This window comes from Setaria italica, chromosome VI (assembly GCF_000263155.2).
Source record: "Setaria italica strain Yugu1 chromosome VI, Setaria_italica_v2.0, whole genome shotgun sequence".
In the NCBI taxonomy this organism is placed as follows: Eukaryota; Viridiplantae; Streptophyta; class Magnoliopsida; order Poales; family Poaceae; genus Setaria; species Setaria italica.
Genome location: NC_028455.1, coordinates 448,239 through 468,004, shown reverse-complemented (window position 1 = coordinate 468,004; position 19,766 = coordinate 448,239). Strand labels below are relative to the sequence as shown.

Sequence of the window (19,766 nt, the reverse complement as noted above, 5' to 3'; positions counted from 1 at the left end):
GCCAACAATAAACAATGAATTAATCCTTACAAAAGAGAGCACTGAAAGTTGATGGGTGGGTGCATGCCGAACTATTAAAGTCGTTTAGACGCTACATGCCTACATCTTATATGAGCTACTAAATCATGTCACCTCATTCTGATGATGACAGTAGCGAAGAAAAGGTTTTATCTTCGTACGATTTCTTGGAAGAGCCACGAACTATGCTCTTGACCTGTGCGAGGTGGTCAGAAGAAATACTTTGAATTCCGCGGTGTACTTGCTTCCAGACCTTGCACAACAGTTTTATAGTTAAGTCTGCGTCCGCAAGTTTATTAGGGTACATTTGATTGAGTTTTTCAACCTGGTTTTACTTTTGCAAAAGTCGAAAGCTAACCTAAAAGCCACATGTGCTTTTGCCCAAAAGTTACTTTTGCTCCAGTACAAAACAAAAAGCACCTTCCCCTGTTTTCAAGTGATTTTAGGGTAAAAAATTACCCACCTACCATAAATTACGGACATACCGGTTCGTTTCATCCCGTTCTATTTTTTCTCCCGCACACACTCGCGCAATCCCTCCACCTCCATCCACCGCCCCCGGACGCCCGCCGCTCGCCATGGCCGCGCACCAGGAGCTTCTCCTCCTCCTCCTCCTCGCCGTCAGGCCCCGCGTTCCCGCTGCTCGCCATGGCCGCATTGTTAAGAGCGACATGGTCCTTTCAATCCTTTTTGCAGTTTCTATTGTTCTAAGGCTGTTTCAAAAACTTAAACCTGCAATACGTCAGAGCGATGCTTATTCTTTTTGTCGGCTGCAATGTGCAACATCAGTTTGGGAAATGATCTTGTCGGCCTATTCTTACCAGCACCGTCACTTTCTATGCCTAAAAACAACCCCCTTCTCCTTGAGTTCCTGTTATACCTATTTTTATTCCCAAGCATCGATGCATGTACATGATGCCATGATCCAAAAATGCTAGTTGTTTTTTTTCTATCCTGTACCTATTTTTATTTTTCTCTCCTCATACACTCGATTTTCTAAGCCATCCGATCTAAAACGAACGGTCGAGATCAGCTCCTCCTCCCTCCTTATCTTCTCCTACTTCGCGTTCTTATTCACTCGCCGTCCCAAGACCGGCCACCTGAGCCGCCGCCGCCCACTGCCCTCCGCCCTGCTGGCGCCAGTGATGCCCGCCCGCACTCCACCGTCCCTCCCTCCTCCTCCTTCGTTGTCCGCTCCCGTTGTCGAGCTGTTCTTCGGCGAGTTCGTGTTAAGAAGCCCCCGCCGCTGATGCTGACCTTCCCGTCTCCGGCGGTGGGTACCATCTCGACCACAAGGCTCTACACGAAGTTGCCAACAGTGCTTGCCCCCGCCGTCCCGCCTCGCCGCTGTCTCGACCGCCACCATCGCCCGCTGCCTTGTCACTCCAAAATTTTCTCTAGGTCCCCCAACTCCGAACCTAAAAGCTCGTCTAAGCTCGTGGAGGCTTGTCGGAGCTAGAGAAAAAGGGAGGAAAAAAAATGCCGAGCGCAGTTTAGCTTCTTCTTTTTAATCTCGTAACTTGCAATGCCATGAACCGACGCTTGAAGAAAGAGAGTTTAAGCATCGGTTTTCACCTGCACATCGATATAACCACCCGCTAAAGTTTAGCACATATCATATCGGATGTTTGATACTAATTAGAAGTATTAAATATAGGCTAATTACAAAACTAATTGTACAGATGGAGTCTAATTCGCGAGACAAATCTATTAAGCCTAATTAGTTCATGATTTGACAATGTGGTGCTACGGTAACCATTTGCTAATGATGGATTAATTAGGCTTAATACATTCGTCTCGCAAATTAGCCCAGGGGTTCTGCAATTAGTTTTATAATTAACTCATGTTTAGTTCTACTATTAGCATCTGAACATCGGATGTGACACTACTAAAGTTTAACACCTCTTATCCATAGTCTAAATATTCAAATTTAGGTCAATTACAATCTAATCCACCGACAAATATTGCGCATATTGAAATGCTTTTGGACCTCTTCGTGCACGTGGAGGGCGTCGCGCAATCCCGCGCGTGAAAAGCCATCCCATTTGATAGACTTCGTCCAAAAAAAAAAATTCCTATTCGTATTTGCTCTTGCCACAATTTTTTTATCCATATAATAGGTGGAATTTTCTACTACTTCTCCATGGTGGTCTGACATTTTTACCCCTGAAACACCCGGCCCGAAAATTCCCTGCGCCGAGCAGAGCACCTCCTCTCCTCTCATCCTCGTGCCACGCTGACACGATCCAATCACGACGCTAATCAGCGAAGCCTCCTCCCCCCTCCGTTCTAATTAATCGGCCGCTCCAGATCGGATCGTACCCGTCGGACACCATCACTGCCCAGTCGCAGATCTCTCTCTCTCTCTCTCTGCTGGTGGGGTTGCTGCTGCTGCCGCGCGCGGGCGCCGGCGCCGGCGGCGGGGAGGTGGGCCGCATTCATTCGTTGTTAGCAGGCCGCAGTGATTTGGAAGCCCAATTCATTGCTGGCCCATGGGCTTTTTCCTAACAGGAGTATACTGATAAAACAAACCCTCTATACCACCCGAAAATCCTCTTTCAACTCCTTCCTCAGCGAGCGGCGGCGGCGGCGGCGGGATCAATGGGGAGAGAAGCGCGCGCGGTGGGGGTGGGGGTGCTCGGCGGCGAGATGGTGTGGTGGGGGTGCCGCCCTTGCCGTCTCAAGGAAGGCGTGTACGACCGCATCTTCATCCGCGGCCATGAGGAGAGGCACCGGATCGAAGAGAGTAAGGCCAGGGAAGCGAGGGAGCGCGAGGCTAGGGATCGTCAGGAGCGTAAGGAGGCGTCAGCAACCCGCCGTCGTGGCCGTCGTGGCCGTCGTAAGCATTGAGGTATGTTCAAACCCTTGCTCATCCCTTGCTCGGTCCCTGAAAATGATGGTTATTGCTAGATTGGTAATAGTAGTTTTGAAAAGAGGGCAGGAACTTGGTAAAAAAACAATCATATAGTAGAATCAAAGATAGCACACCGTTCAAGGAGCACCTTTAATTCCGCAACAATCATATAAAATGTATAAATGTTTTAATCTTTATAGGAGTCGCCTTCAACTTGAGCTCCATCTCTTCGATCTGAGGAAAGGAAAAAAAACATATAAAACCAATCGAAGCGTGCTGCTAAACCTCGTTGATAACTACTTGTAAATTACCATTTGCTTGAGAACTGCAACCTCAGATTCTGATTGGTGCGGCTGTCTAAGTTTGCTCTCTAACTCCACGATCTGAAAAGGAGATAAGAATGGGTACACAGAAATTTCAAGTTTCCTAATTAAGTAACTACAACAACAGTAACTGTTCATGGTTCTAGCATGTAAACAACAGTAACTACTTCCGTTTGTACCTTCTGCTGAAGGGCAGTACACATTTCTTCTTTCTCCTTTAGTTTTCCAGAGAGCTGATGCTGCTGTTTCTCTGATGTCATTTGAGAATGTGCCCTGGAATCTAACTGACCTCTCTTTTACCTAATATATGTTTCAACAGGCTGTCAGGTACAAATCAAAAAACAATAACCAAGAAACACCAGAAGAACCAACTCTTCAAATAATTATATACCTTTTCTTGCAAGTTCTTGCAAAGTTACTCTTTCCCTTTGGCTTTGGTCTCGAAATTTTTTAAGTTCTCTTCTAGCTTTCTCAAGAGTCATCCTTAAGTCTGACTTCTTGCTTAGTTCTTTCAAGCTTACATTCATTCAGCAGGAAAAATGTAAATTACATATCATTAAGCTAGCCTCAAGCAGGTTGCTAGCACAGTGTGCAAGTTGTCATGAAAGTTAACTTAGGAAAATGCACAACTAAAACTCATCATCTGTTGGTCTTTTGAAGTTCAACAGTATCAACTTGCTTCTTTGCTGGTCCCAACTCAATACGCCGAACATGGCTGGCGATGTTTAATGAACTCAAGGTTTCTGATACATCACTATCGGATGGGCTAATTTGCACAAACATCAATGCTTTAGAGTCTCCTATTATCAGTGTCAAAAGGAACAGAGAAAATTAATCATATGGCTAAGTGGAAAAATAAATATAGGAAAATGTTACTTTAATCATGGAAATGGTTTTCCTTGAGCAAGCAGATCATCTTACCTAGAGAATCTTGCAGCAAGTGTGTCAACTTGGGATTTCTGACCAGAAAAGGCACAAAAATAGTGAGGGATAAAAACAAATGGGTTACATACACATGCAGTTATATGAATACAACATAGGCTTTTGATATTTGCTCTGTGAACAAGCCCTGGTTCAATCCCTGCTTCTTCCAGGCCTTATCCCGAAACGAAAGAGGTCAACAATTCTGTTGTGTAAAGCCTTTTGTTCACTGGTCTTCACTTCAAGCAATTCCTTTAGTCCAAGTCTGCTGCAATTGGTAATTGGGGATAAGCAATTGGTGGTCGTAGGCTCACTCACCTCTGGCTCTTTTTCTTTGCAATGACCCCGTCCTTGTATCTGTCCTCTAGCATCTATCTTCTCCTGTATGTAGCAGCAGTGGTATTTGACTTTGAAGTACCAGGAAAGGCAGATAAGTTTAGCCTCAATAGAAATATCTTTATAGCTTGAAGTTGGCTTAATTCCTTTGAGTTTCCCCTTAGTTAGTTTTCCGGTAAGCTAATACGGGCGCAGGTCTAGTTAACGTTCAAGTAGAATCCCCATCAGACTCTCGTTTGTTGGTTGGGATGGGATCTTAGGAGAGAAAGGAAAGGCCTGAAACAAAGTGAGCCTACGGGAGGGTGTTAAAATGCCTCCAAGCCTGTGAAGCAAGTTCTAAAGAAAGTTTGAAAGCTCACTGCGGAAAGGGTTTTGACCAGCTAGTCAGATTGCCCCATTACGGGTGTGTTACGCCTGAAAGTTCCTCAATCCTGTGCCTGTTCCCGAGCGAGTAAGTTCCATTTCGATGACGAACGACACGATCCTATGTTCTGTTAAGCAAGTCCAGTTTGGTTCTTCATCATAATTTTTGCTTGTAGTATCTGGACCTGGAAACCTTTTTTATGACTGTAATTACCTGTTTTCTGACTAAAATACTTTGAATTTGTTAACTGTTATAACTGTGAACATGCAAAATAAACACTATAGTTGCAAGATCAGTCAATTTTATCTTGTTACACTGGACTTTCTGTTCAATGCCTTTCCTAATGAAGGCACTCTGGTTTATGGAGACCAGTTGGTTGATGTGCAGTGACAGCCTGTTTGCCAAAAGTTTTGAGATGATCTTTGATATGCTGCTTGTCAAACTGATCGGTCTATAGTCCCCCAATCCCTCAGGCCCATTTAGGCCAAAGGCTTGACGCAGATTCTTCACTGTTTTATCCAGCATCGGGTTAATGAACTGTTTTCTGAACTTTTCCTAAGCTTCAGGTTCTACCTTCTTAGTGTTCTCAATTATTCCACATTTTTTCATTAAGAGTTGAGTTGCTTGTTCCTGAATACTGAGATCTGACTTTGGTTTGGCTGCTAGTCGCTCACTCTTTGGTTCTCTTTTCCACAGGTTGCAGGCTAAGACTCCAGATGTGGCCAAGCCGGCAGCGAGATTTACTGCAGAGGATATGATAGTGTTTGGAAAACAAAAGTAAATAATCTTGGTGTTCTACAGTGGTGACAAAACTTGAGATTTTGTTGGTCTCCCTCGTATACTATGAGTAGTAGTGTGGTCCAGTGACTTGTCATCAAGTTCTTAGAACGTGAACCTTATCCTACCTGGAATGGCGGTTGCTTGCTTATTTGGTATTGTTGCTTGCTTTTCTGTTGATGCCTGCTTTGTCTCTGCATTGAGCTGTGTTTCTGTTGCTGATTGCTGCTCCAAAAACACCATGGCTTTAATAATAGGCCCGTGCTTCGGTTGTGAGCTTGCTTATTTCGTATACTCCCGTCCTTTGCGTGCGCAGTGTCTGCGCCATTCCGGTCCTCTCGCCCGTGGCTCCCTCTCCTCTTGCCTGCGCCTCTCGCCTGGCGGCGGCGTGGGAGGGCCGGCAAAGGGGACGGCGGCGAGGGCGGGGCTTGCGGCGGCGCAGGGTGGAGGCCCATGGAGTCCCTCCAGTTCGTGTCAGTCTTGTGCCGCATCTCACTGTGGTTACGCTCAATTTCTCTCCATTTTTTTTCTTTTTTTCATTTCACCTTTTTAGTGCTCGTCTCGCCTTCTCAATCCGCACTCGTTCGCCCAATCCGCGCCGTTTTCCGCCGCTCCCGAGCAGCGAGATTGTTTTTCTCCAATGCGTGTCCCCCCAAAAAGGTGGACGATTCTGTTCTTGGTTTGCTGACTTCCTGCATGTCAGAGTTCATCCAGACCCCATCCTTGTCGCAAGGGAAAGATTTCAGCTTCATACATCTAATATGTCAAGCACCTGGATCCATTGCACTGATAAATCATTCAAGAATTTCAGGCGCACCTGGATCCATTCCACACCTCTGACATGTTTTTTTCCGCCAAAGGTATTTAGCATTCCTCCGGTGAAGTATAGTCTCTTCAGTCTCAACAGCTTACTTGGACTTAACCAATCTGGTATCTTCTCTCCAGGGAAGCAGCGCAGGTCTAGCTTTTCAAGATTTAGAGGTAGGGAAAGTGAAGTTAGCAATGATGTTGAATCATAAGTTTGATGAACTCGCTCCTTCTTTGAAAGTGATACAGCCCATGTAATTTTCAGCACGCGAAGGCCTTTGATGTTCTCAAGCTCAATCAATTCGTCTTCTATCACTATAACTTTGCTTCCAATATATACACTCAGCTTCTTCAATTTGTCCAGCCTGGCCAACTCTGTTACCCGACAATTGTAATTGCCAGTGGAACCACCAATGACAAACCCTTTGAGCACTTGAAGTTCAGTAAGCAAGATAACACCCCTCGGCATGCCTTCCGGCAAGTAACACTCTGACACATCAAGGTGGGTGAGCATCTGAAGAGACGTGATGCTTGCAGTCAGCCTCTCAAGGTTATGACAAGAATGAAGATCCAAGATCCTGAGATTTGAGAGTCCACCAATGGAAGCAGGAAGTTCAGTGATTCTAGAGATGCCTCTCAGACAAAGATATTTCAATTGATTGGATGATTGGAGTCCTTCCAAAAATCTGGTACTGTCGACTTCAATATGGTGTCGATATAAGTTGTGCCATCTTCCTATCATATTTCTTGTGACTGCGCAGGAGAACATCCCGATCGAGGAGGTGTTCGAGAACCTACGATGCAGCCCGCAGGGCCTCTCCACCGAGCAGGCGAAACAAGCTGGAGGAGAAGCAGGTGAATCCGCGGCCTTTGCCTCGTGCCTTTCTGCTCCCGTTACTCGGTTTGTTACTCGATCTAGCAGATGGTGTGATGTGAAGTTACATGATGGATTTGTGTGCGTGTGCTTGTGCGGGGAGCAAGGTGCTCAAGTTTCTGGGCTTCATGTGGAACCCGTTGTCCTGGGTCATGGAGGCAGCCGCCATCGTGGCCATCGCGCCCTCCAACGGAGGAGTAAGTGAATGATTCTCACAGCGGGTGTCTTGTTGGAGCTGCGGGTTCAGAGGGTTTAATGTGTTTCGCTGATTTTTCAGGGGAAGCCACCGGACTGGCAGAACTTTGTAGGGATCATCACTCTGCTCATCGTCAACTCCACTATCAGTTTCATCGAGGAGAACAATGCCGGCAATGCCACTGCCGCTCTCATGGCCCGCCTCACCCCAAAGGCCAAGGAGTGTTTTCTAGAGAGAATTTTTTTTGTTAGTATTGACCTCCGAACTGATTTTTATTTTTCTTTTCATTAACATGGCAGGACTAGATGGGCTCCTTTTTTACTATATTGATATTTCACCTCTTTTGTATATCTCTACCTAATATTAAAGCAAGCAAGGTTTTTGCCACTAATTTTCGTCCGTCACATAGAACTGGTAAAAAAAAGAAGAAAAATCGACTCCCACCACATGAATCGGACCACGGAGTGCAAAACCGGAGAAAAACTAGCCTCTGTAACCCTGAACCGAAAGAAAACCGTATCCCCAGGCTGTACTACCCCTGAACCAGAGGAAAACCGTGACCCCACCTGTGAACCGCCCCGGAAAAAAGTGAGCAAAACTCCTCACCCGCCGAAAGGAAAAAAGGAAAAAAAAAAGTGAGTACAAATCCTCAAAAAAGAGGAGCCCAGGTGGAGTCGAACTCAGCCTTTCAACTATCCAGGAAGGAGGTCCATGACCACTGACTGGTTTGAACCGTGTTTGCTTTGGACTCTTGCAGCTGGTTTGGTTGAGTTTGGATTTAGGAATAACTAGCAAAGTAAAACTTGAGATCACCCGAAAAGTAAACTAATAATACAAATAAAAAGATAGAAATGTAATGAGTATTTGAGAAGGAAATATGTTAAGTCAAAATTCTATTGATTTACTAGCAAACGTTGAGTATAATAAAAATTAAAAACTTTATAAGTTTTTAAAATATAGTTTGTGTATCGCCACCACATTTTTTTATTTCAATAACAACAGTATTGAAGATACAATCAAATAGCACAACAGGATATCTTTAAAAACAAAGATGCAGAAACATATCAAGATCTGCACAACTGGACCAACAAGAATGAACCTCAAAGAGAGTTAAGAAATCATACAGTGGATAAGTGGAGCTCGCCAAACAATGAGATTATCATTCCATTCTTTTGGAAGAAATTGCTTTATAGAAGGAAGCAATGTTGCTCCGCATGACAAGGGAACAAATGCATTCATTAGCTCATAAGTACAGTACTAAGTGTATGCATGTTTGCAAAAGATATTCCAAGAAAATTTGGACTTACCAGAGAGCAACAATGCCAAGAATGAAGAAGTAAGCAGTGAGCACAGCATTGACCAAGTCTTTTGAAAGAAACTTGAATAGAAGGAACAATGACAAAAGCATAGCACTTCCCACTTAGGGGAAACGCATAGCATGCTCCTTGGACATTGTCTCCTGCATAATAAAAATGCACAAGAAATCAATTAGTCTCATGATTTTCATGTCAAGGCAATACCCAGAAGATACATATACTTAGCAAAGAAAAACATATTTCTTACAGCGGGTGGAGTTGGCTTGACAGAACGGTAACAACCAACATAGACAGTAAGACATGCTGTCAATATCACATTCACATTTGGGTTTACATTAACCACAAGTGGTGCCAAACTCAAAGCTGCATATATTGTTAAAAAAAGAGGACGCAGAGGTCAGCAAGTTTTCATTTTTTATCAAAAGAAAAGGAAGAAGGTATCAAGGTAAAGATTGCGAAGGCAGCGATGACTGAATTGAACAAGAAACGTACCAACAAGAGCCAAATTGGCAGCTCGCTCATGCGTCTTCATTGTTAGGGGGCAATCAGGGAGGCTAGCAAGGTGCCCTTCCTTGGAATATCAAAGTGACCCTGCTAAGCTGATGATGATGGTGGCACAGGTGCTTCACAATCTTATCCCTGGAGACATACAAATGAGGGCTTAGCAAAGCAAGACTTTACTTTTATGGTCTGAAGCAGCTAAAGTTCCAAGTTTTTTTTATCGAATAAATAGTTAGGTTAACAGTTTAGGAAACATCTAACAATGGAACAGACGTAATTTTTATTTATTTCCTCCTTACAGTCCATGATACAAAAGCTCAGCAGTACTGTAGGTATTCACACATAAGTCCCCAAGTTAAAGCATGCACTGATACAATAGCAATTCTGATATTTATCATCTCACAACTGAATTTTCCACATAATTAACAGAAGAATCAATTTGTTCTAAAAAACAAGCATAATATCAGAAGCAATTCCCATTAGTTCTCAATCACAAGTTCATGATGATATGAAGCCATTTATCCCAACTTGCTGAAATTGTATCTCATGTCTTTTACATATCTTCTTGCTTACTAGTTATTGTTTGTATATCTTCTTGCTTACTAGTTATCGTTTACATAATTCTAGTTTCATTTTATCAGGTGGTTATCAGGGTCCAAACCAGGGGTTGCAGACCAATTAGCACTCGAGCTGTCGGGCAGGTCCACACGCCACTGCACCAGGCCGCAAGCAAAGGAGCAGACCCTCCCCCCTCCCCTCCCGCGGTCCTGCCGTCACCGCTAGGACTCCCTTCCCTCGTGCTGCAGCAGCCACGCCTCCACCTCTGCCTCGCTTGCGCCGCCGCATCAGGGAAGCTGGTAGATTTTTCGGGCAGAGGAAGCCGGCAGATTCTTCGGGCAGAGGAAACCAACGGACGAGCTCTCCAAGAAGCTGGCTGTCAAGCTCTCCAAGAAGCCAGCGGCAATACGAGCTCTCCACGGTTGCTGGCGGTCCAGGTGCGCATCATCTCCTCCGCGCCATGAGATGTGTGAATCTACGATTCCGATGTTTCCACGTCCTAGGGTGTTGGATTGATCAGTAAATTAGATCCGATCTTTTGGGTTTAAGTGATGTTTTGGGGTTGGATCACTTTGGAAATCCTTAACAGCAGACCTATACCCTGCATCGCTTCAGAGTCTGTTGGAGGCTACATGATTCAGGGCTTGATTTGGACATTCTGAATCCACTGGAACGAATTGTTGATATGGCTGCTGTATACAAACTGTGTTTGGTTCATCAGAAATTAGTGGTACAAAGAAAATGTGGGATTTCATTTGCTCGGCACTAGAGGGATTAGATAAAACTAACCTAGTGCTTGCTTACTGATGCTCAGAACAAGTTTAGTTGTGCACATAGTTTCTTAACATGAGCAAGAGAATCTGAATTGCTGTTATTTTGGATGCCAGTAATAGGCAACAATTTAACTTGATGGAGAGAGCTCCAGAACAAGTTAAAGGTGAAAGGTTCAGCATGTCCATGCTGCTTTGAAATTTAATAAAAAGAACTGCCTTTGGCCCTAAGACGAGGGGACTCGATATGAAAAATGTGGTTACAAGGTGTCAACAGGCTGTTCTACGCTTTTGCATATCATGAAGGCTGTTCTACCTTTTGTGGTTAATCATAGTTAGATCAATGGTGTCTTGTTGTGAGTAGAATGAGATAGCGACTCTTTATCTGTGTTCTATGTTCTGTTAAGCAAGTCCAGTTTGGTTCTTCATCATAATTTTTGCTTGTAGTATCTGGACCTGGAAACCTTTTCTATGACTGTAATTACCTGTTTTCTGACTAAAATACTTTGAATTTGTTACCTGTTATAACTGTGAACATGCAGAATAAACACTGTAGTTGCAAGATCAGTCAATTTCATCTTGTTACACTGGACTTTCTGTTCAATGCCTTTCCTATTGCTGTGATAAGTTGCAGCTCCACAGTTTTCCGTGATAGGCTGCCTTTTTTGTGGTATGCATTTGAACTGATGGGCATGCATGCAGGTTGAAGGGAAGAAGTTCCAGATGCTGTCTAGCTGGCAACGGGAGTACACGATGGAGCACACCCTGACGCAGCTGAAGGAGATGGCTTTTTTGATAGCTTCAGCAATTTGACCTCTTCTTCTGTATAACATGGTGTAATTTGTAATAATTTGTTTTGCACAACACAACACATACAATTCAGCTTGCAGTGGGCAGTCCAACGGACAGCTAGTCTCCTAATCTGCTTGGTCAGTAGCAGTCTGCAGAGCAATCCGAGGGTGGGGAAATGGGTTCTTAATGGATAGCAAGTTATAGTTTGCTGATGATTTGGTTTGTTTAGCAGCAGAAATAATGTAAGGCTCGGTGGGGTTTCATTACTACTGGTGGTGGATAGGATTAGTGCGGGTTGTTTTCATTGGGCACGCATATATGGATCGGTGTGGGTAGAAGTCGGATCTCAGCCCAATTAGCAGGGCTACGAACGAGGCCTTAAGGTTTTGGGATAAACTAACAGCTTAATCTGAAGAAAATGTACGCTCAACTAAGATAGGGTATGCAGGAAGTTGAGAAATATATTAAAATCATTAATGGGCAGTATAAAAACTATTCTGAACTCAATTCTACAGGTTGCGTAATAACGCCAGGCCATGCACATGTTTTTTTTTTATTTTCTTGAGCAATTTTACTTATTTGACCGTTTGAAGTACAGTACCATGTTTTTGGCCCAATGGGCCAATACATGAAATGATTCAATAGCCGGCAAATCTTATTAGTTATGCTTTCCAGGCACGTGTGGTCATCACCAAATTAAGTACTATCTACTCTATGAGAGAAGTGGAGAGAAATTTTTGCTTCAAGTATCTTGCACGTATATACTAAGCTCAAGCACATATTATGTTTCATTGTTTTTTATTGCTTTTCTAACAATACGTATCAAATTGACAAAAAATCCGTGGTTACACGATGAGTACATATCTATTATTTTCTTATTACTTTTTTAACACTATGCATTAATTGGATAAAATTAATATAAAAAATTAATATTTCACCGTAGCAACGCGCGGGTATTATGCTAGTTATGTTACAACAGCATCAGCAGCTACAATAAGATCCGATATTACTGAGATTAATGTGCCCCTGTAGTCAGTAGACTGGTTCAGAATTGAGCCTAGCAAAATTGAGTTCAGAATTGACTAGAGCATGAATCCGAAATTTCATTAGACTAGAGTTCAGAATCCACCATCTCACTGGAATTACAAGTCTAATTGGATGTTGTAAGTTTCTAATTCCATCACCTATCCTTAATCAAATAAGATAAAGCAATTTTTAAATTTGTGAGTTCCTAATCCAGAATCAGGATGTGTCAGTTGTTTATCATAACTTGGATTTGGTGTGCATGCTCTGATAATTTAATATGTTTACAGAACTGAAAGTACGTCTAGACCAAACAAGAAGATCATCAACAATCATAGGCAGCATTAACCAAACAACATGGAAGTTACTCAAGCTACTACTATATGATAAACTTTCTATCTACTATCGCTATTGTATGTGTGGCATGGATTATTAATGCGAATTCACATAAAGCTACCTATCGTTGTATTGCTAGTTTGTGGCACTTTTATGTGATGAAATGCAACCGGAAGGTGAGCGCATGTGCATGTTTCCTGCTTCAACTATCGCATGATGCTTAAGATGGTATTGATTATTAGACAATGGTAACAAGAAACTAGACTGCTGTAGAAGGCAAACCTTGCCGTTGCTTCTCGTGCAAAACGCATCCCGATGTTGTGTGAGGGTGGCAAGCATGAAATTAGCTTTGCTTAAGCTAATTGATAACCAGGTAATTAAGATCATCTGCATGGACAAACCAAATGCTTCTAGAGCCTTCCTTGCATAAAAATATATGAGAAGCAATCATAGACAAACTAGATGCTTCTAGAGCCTTCCTTGTGTTGAAGCAATAAAGATGTTTTGCAGGCAGCAGTGTGGCTGCATCCACTGCCGGTGAGGGGAGTGATTAACCTCTCCACACATCTGGCTTCAAATATTGGGTCCGACAGAGGTGCCTACCTAGTTTAGACAGCACATCATATTAGTCTATATGCAACTTTTGAAAGTTAATTACAATGATAAAAAAGGGTTAGGGGTGCCTCGCATGCAGATGTTAGGCATAGATATAAGAACATCGTTACAACAACAACAACCTATCCTTGATCAAATAAGATAAAGCAATTTTCAAATTTGCGAGTTCCTAATCCAGAATCAGGATGTGTCAGTTGTTTATCATTGTAATTAATTTTCAACTTGGATTTGCTGTGCATGCTCTGATAATTTAATATGTTTACAGAACTGAAGGTACGTCTAGACCAAACAAGAAGATCATCAACAATCATAGGCAGCATTAACCAAACAACATGGAAGTTACTCAAGCTACTACTATATGATAAACTTTCTATCTACTATCGCTATTGTATGTGTGGCATGGATTATTAATGCGAATTCACATAAAGCTACCTATCGTTGTATTGCTAGTTTGTGGCACTTTTATGTGATGAAATGCAACCGGAAGGTGAGCGCATGTGCATGTTTCCTGCTTCAACTATCGCATGATGCTTAAGATGGTATTGATTATTAGACAATGGTAACAAGAAACTAGACTGCTGTAGAAGGCAAACCTTGCCGTTGCTTCTCGTGCAAAACGCATCCCGATGTTGTGTGAGGGTGGCAAGCCTGAGATTAGCTTTGCTTAAGCTAATTGATAACCAGGTAACTAAGATCATCTGCATGGACAAACCAAATGCTTCTAGAGCCTTCCTTGCGTTGAAGCAATAAAGATGTTTTGCAGGCAGCAGTGTGGCTGCATCCACTGCCGGTGAGGGGAGTGATTAACCTCTCCACACATCTGGCTTCAAATATTGGGTCCGACAGAGGTGCCTACCTAGTTTAGACAGCACATCATATTAGTCTATATGCAACTTTTGAAAGTTAATTACAATAATAAAAAAGGGTTAGGGGTGCCTCGCATGCAGATGTTAGGCATAGATATAAGAACATCGTTACAACAACAACAACCTATCCTTGATCAAATAAGATAAAGCAATTTTCAAATTTGCGAGTTCCTAATCCAGAATCAGGATGTGTCAGTTGTTTATCATTGTAATTAATTTTCAACTTGGATTTGCTGTGCATGCTCTGATAATTTAATATGTTTACAGAACTGAAGGTACGTCTAGACCAAACAAGAAGATCATCAACAATCATAGGCAGCATTAACCAAACAACATGGAAGTTACTCAAGCTACTACTATATGATAAACTTTCTATCTACTATCGCTATTGTATGTGTGGCATGGATTATTAATGCGAATTCACATAAAGCTACCTATCGTTGTATTGCTAGTTTGTGGCACTTTTATGTGATGAAATGCAACCGGAAGGTGAGCGCATGTGCATGTTTCCTGCTTCAACTATCGCATGATGCTTAAGATGGTATTGATTATTAGACAATGGTAACAAGAAACTAGACTGCTGTAGAAGGCAAACCTTGCCGTTGCTTCTCGTGCAAAACGCATCCCGATGTTGTGTGAGGGTGGCAAGCCTGAGATTAGCTTTGCTTAAGCTAATTGATAACCAGGTAACTAAGATCATCTGCATGGACAAACCAAATGCTTCTAGAGCCTTCCTTGCGTTGAAGCAATAAAGATGTTTTGCAGGCAGCAGTGTGGCTGCATCCACTGCCGGTGAGGGGAGTGATTAACCTCTCCACACATCTGGCTTCAAATATTGGGTCCGACAGAGGTGCCTACCTAGTTTAGACAGCACATCATATAAGTCTATATGCAACTTTTGAAAGTTAATTACAATAATAAAAAAGGGTTAGGGGTGCCTCGCATGCAGATGTTAGGCATAGATATAAGAACATCGTTACAACAACAACAACCTATCCTTGATCAAATAAGATAAAGCAATTTTCAAATTTGTGAGTTCCTAATCCAGAATCAGGATGTGTCAGTTGTTTATCATAACTTGGATTTGTTGTGCATGCTCTGATAATTTAATATGTTTACAGAACTGAAGGTACGTCTAGACCAAACAAGAAGATCATCAACTATCATAGGCAGCATTAACCAAACAACATGGAAGTTACTCAAGCTACTACTATATGATAAACTTTCTATCTACTATCGCTATTGTATGTGTGGCATGGATTATTAATGCGAATTCACATAAAGCTACCTATCGTTGTATTGCTAGTTTGTGGCACTTTTATGTGATGAAATGCAACCGGAAGGTGAGCGCATGTGCATGTTTCCTGCTTCAACTATCGCATGATGCTTAAGATGGTATTGATTATTAGACAATGGTAACAAGAAACTAGACTGCTGTAGAAGGCAAACCTTGCCGTTGCTTCTCGTGCAAAACGCATCCCGATGTTGTGTGAGGGTGGCAAGCATGAAATTAGCTTTGCTTAAGCTAATTGATAACCAGGTAATTAAGATCATCTGCATGGACAAACCAAATGCTTCTAGAGCCTTCCTTGCATAAAAATATATGAGAAGCAATCATAGACAAACTAGATGCTTCTAGAGCCTTCCTTGCGTTGAAGCAATAAAGATGTTTTGCAGGCAGCAGTGTGGCTGCATCCACTGCCGGTGAGGGGAGTGATTAACCTCTCCACACATCTGGCTTCAAATATTGGGTCCGACAGAGGTGTCTACCTAGTTTAGACAGCACATCATATTAGTCTATATGCAACTTTTGAAAGTTAATTACAATGATAAAAAAGGGTTAGGGGTGCCTCGCATGCAGATGTTAGGCATAGATATAAGAACATCGTTACAACAACAACAACCTATCCTTGATCAAATAAGATAAAGCAATTTTCAAATCGAGGAGCAAGATCTTAGGCTATCCGCACCGCAGTACTCCGAAAGAGCCTGGACGCCACATTTGCCGATCCAACTGCTGCACCGCAGCACGGTAAACGCGCCGCAATCCTCCAGGTCGCTACAGGAGACCTCCAGGAGTCGCGGTCGCGGGCGTGTCAGGTGGGGGGCGTGGGACCCGCGGCTGACGCCGCGGAGGACGAGCTGCGGCCGCCGGCAGGGAGGAGCCCCCGCGCCGGGAGAGGAGGCCGCGCCCCCTCGCCTCGACCCCGACGCTGCCGGCCGCCGGATCTGAGGGCTGCGGGCGCCGGTGGGGAGGACAGGGGCGCCGGGAGGCCGCGCCCCTGCGCCGGGAGAGGAGGAGCCGCGGCCGGAGGGGAGGGAGGAGGAGCCGCGGCCGGAGGGAGGGAGGAGGCCGCGACCCCGCCGCCGGGAAGAAGGAGAGAGGGAGCGACGCGGGTGTGCGGCGGCGGCGGCCCGCTGGTGTTCGGGGCTGGGAGGAAAGGAGGAGACCTAGAAATCGCGCTTTTATATGTCCACGTCAACACATTTTTTTTTGTGCCCGTTCCTAATTAGGAGGCGACAAGACAGACAGGTAGGGGGGCATCCTGCTGGGTGGGCCTGGTTGCTGTCGCATGCAAAGATTCCTCGGTGACGACGTGGCCCTTTCTCCTCCGTCAGAAGCTTTCTGCAACAGGAGACCAAATTCTCCAAACTGCCGTATACATATAAAAAAAAATTCCCTCATGCCCGTTTTCAATTCTCACACGCCGTAGGATTTGAAAGGGCCATTCAGTATCTAGAAATATAAATGAGAGTTTAAAATTAGACTAGGGTCGTACGATGCGTTGCTACGAGCAACAAAATATTTATATTATAATGCAATGATGATTTAGTAAAACAATAATAATATGAAGATAATAATAAATATTTCATCCAAAAGGCATTCAACAACAAAATAATAAGTGAAAAAATTGAAATATTAAATAAGTATTTACAGAGTTAGGTACGTTGGCAGGAATATGCCTTCGATACCCATTCGCTTCATGCGCCAAACGATGATGAAGAAGTTCTGCAACATTATCCTCCCATCATGTACATAAGTTGAGTTTTTATGTAAATATCATGCCAAGTCTGAGTAGCTTTACATGGGACCTCCCGCCCATCATGTACATAGGACCTCCACCTCTAAAAAATTGATGACGTTCGACTTGCACAATTTCACGACAGTTTTTTAGTAATGTTTCCTTCTTTTGGATAGTTATTTGAGCATATTAGTCCCTATCCTGGTGCCTCCCCCGTTCTCTAAGATCTACTGATAGTAGATGTGCATTGGATGTGGGTGGTCCTCTAAAATTGCTATTCGTGGCATCACCTAAAATGAAAATAATACATTAAAATTCTAAAAATTCCAAAATTTATTGTTAAATAAGCCTTAAACCCATTAAAATTATGAGAAATAATCTTATTCATAACGTGGCTCAGTTCGTTCGTAGCTCGGCTTAGCTCGGTGGATGTTTTAATGAACGGAGCAGCTACTTTGTTCGTTTCAGTAATGAGCTAGTTCAAGCTAGCTCGCGAGCCGCGAGCTAGCCAGCTAGAAGGCTAAAGGCTCAACATAGTGAGTCGAGCTATTGAAGCCGAGCTAGCCGAAGTGCTCATGGTGGATTTTACTATATAATTACTATTTTTTTACATTTCCTATACGTTGAGATGGTAATCCCAAATTAACATCTCACTCGCGAGCCTAACAAGGTGGCTCGAGCTACTAACGAGCCGAGTTGAGACAAACATTTTGCTCATTTGGTATTGGCTCGTTAGGCTAACGAGCCAAGCCAAGCTACCTCAGCATCCAAGCCTAATTGCAATAAACTTAATAAAAAGATGGTCGAAAATGAAAATGAACACGAATTCACTTGGTATCCAAACCGAACCAGTTCACAGGTAAACGTGTTGATAACAATCGGGATAAAAAAAGCAAATTGAAAACACCGACCGATATAACCAAGAAACATAACCTAGTTACCCATAAGTAACTCTAAGTCATGGCAATACATACGTATAGACCGAATATTCTCTATCTCTACTCTAAAAAAACCATCTCTTCTCTATCTCTTCTCTTCTCTACTCCTAAAAAAACCAAAGAGAAGAAAATTCTTCATATGTCGTTTATCCTCCGCTCCGTTCAACCGTCCGCTGGCTCCCGCATCCTCCGCGCAACCCGGTCCACTCTCCAATGGAACACCCTTCGAAGCCCACGACGCGCGCCGTCCGCTGCTCCTCCTCCAGCCCCACGCTTCATGCTCCGCCATCCGATGTTCCCCTCGCTCGCCTACTCCTCCTCCCTCGCCCTGCATCGCCGTCGCCACCCGCAATCCGCATCACTTCGGCTCGCTCGGCCTGCAACGCCGCCGCCGCCCGCATTCTGCCTGACCTCGACTCGCTCTGCCTGCTTTGCCGCCGCCGCCGCCCTCCTCCTCTCCCTGCGCAACTGGCCTCGCCCGCCCTCCTCCTCTCCTCTGTCTCCCTGCGCAGCCGGCGCCGCCCTCCTCCTCGGCACGGTCTTCCTGCACAGCCGGCGCCACCAGCCCACCCTCCTCCTCTCCTCGCCGGGGACACGGCGCCAACGAGCCAGGTTCTATGTACGCCTGTAACCATCAGCTGTAAACCTCTTCTTATAACACGGGAAGAACAACATCTGAAACTATGCTCTGCTCACTGACGTATAGATTGATTTTGCTTTCACTGATGCTGAAGTAATCGAAGAGGGCATGCTGGCTGCCGTCATCGGGCGGCGCAAGACCGAGAGTGGAGAGCCCTCTTTCATGGTGGAGAAGGTATTTGACTACTTAATCAATGTCTTCAGAGTTAGTGCGTGCATGAATTTCTGATCAATAGTCATTCGTATGTAGGCAAAAGTAATAGACACATTGCATATCTGAACCATTTATTTGATTTCAACCATGTTGTCCCATGTGTTATACAGGCAGTGGTTAAATCAGCTGATAAACTTGCCTTCATCACTGGAAATGACAAATACCTGACAGATGTTGAGGGTTCCATTCCAGTCATAATTAAAAGTGTAAGGAAAAAAATCCTGTTGCTTCAGATATGAAGAGAGGAAGATATGATTTCAGGGAAATTGGATAGACACTGCCGAATGCAGCATTAACAAGAAATGCTTCAATTGAATTTCTGAATCCTTTAGAGAAATCATCGAGATTGCATCTAGATTGCATGATTACCTTCTTGTTTGGTGTACACATAGACTTGAGTCAAAGTTGTATCCACCACATGTCGAGCTCTCACCCACACTACTCCACTGCTACAATATTGCTTGGTTTCTGCAATTCATTTTTTCAGCGAGCATAGTAGCACAAATCTTTAATGGAGTTTAGTGGAGCCAGATTCAGTGCTAGCATTATGTTTTGTAATCATTCCTCCATATGGGACCTATAATATCTTGTCCAATGCTCCAACTAGCCATTACTAAGCCCAATTGATGACTTGATTTATTTTTGTCTTAGAGTCATTTTTTTGCAGTACTTTGAACTGGTGATTCAAGTTTGTGTTGTATGCTA

The 19,766-nt window shown here is 43.6% G+C and overlaps 2 long non-coding RNA genes across 13 annotated transcripts; one reads left to right on the top strand and one right to left on the bottom strand.

Moving 5' to 3' along the window:
• Positions 1–1,907: 1,907 nt before the first annotated feature.
• LOC101755045 lies at positions 1,908–16,716 on the bottom strand. Of its 12 annotated transcripts, none has more exons than XR_001164341.2 (15): positions 16,218–16,714; positions 15,697–16,017; positions 14,843–15,105; positions 13,975–14,237; positions 13,049–13,369; positions 9,279–9,425; positions 9,034–9,149; positions 8,778–8,929; positions 8,595–8,655; positions 4,117–4,497; positions 3,587–3,995; positions 3,375–3,495; positions 3,184–3,255; positions 3,007–3,106; positions 1,908–2,905 (listed from the first exon to the last, which is right to left on the bottom strand). It is a non-coding gene; the product is annotated as an uncharacterized LOC101755045 (long non-coding RNA). The 12 variants fall into 12 exon arrangements; XR_001164342.2 differs by having other exon boundaries at positions 3,021–3,106; XR_002678140.1 differs by lacking the exon at positions 1,908–2,905 and having other exon boundaries at positions 2,964–3,106; positions 4,117–4,154; positions 8,595–8,678; positions 16,218–16,716.
• Positions 2,590–5,773, top strand: LOC111257615. Its single transcript, XR_002678144.1, has 2 exons — positions 2,590–2,869; positions 5,513–5,773. It is a non-coding gene; the product is annotated as an uncharacterized LOC111257615 (long non-coding RNA).
• Positions 16,717–19,766: the final 3,050 nt, after the last annotated feature.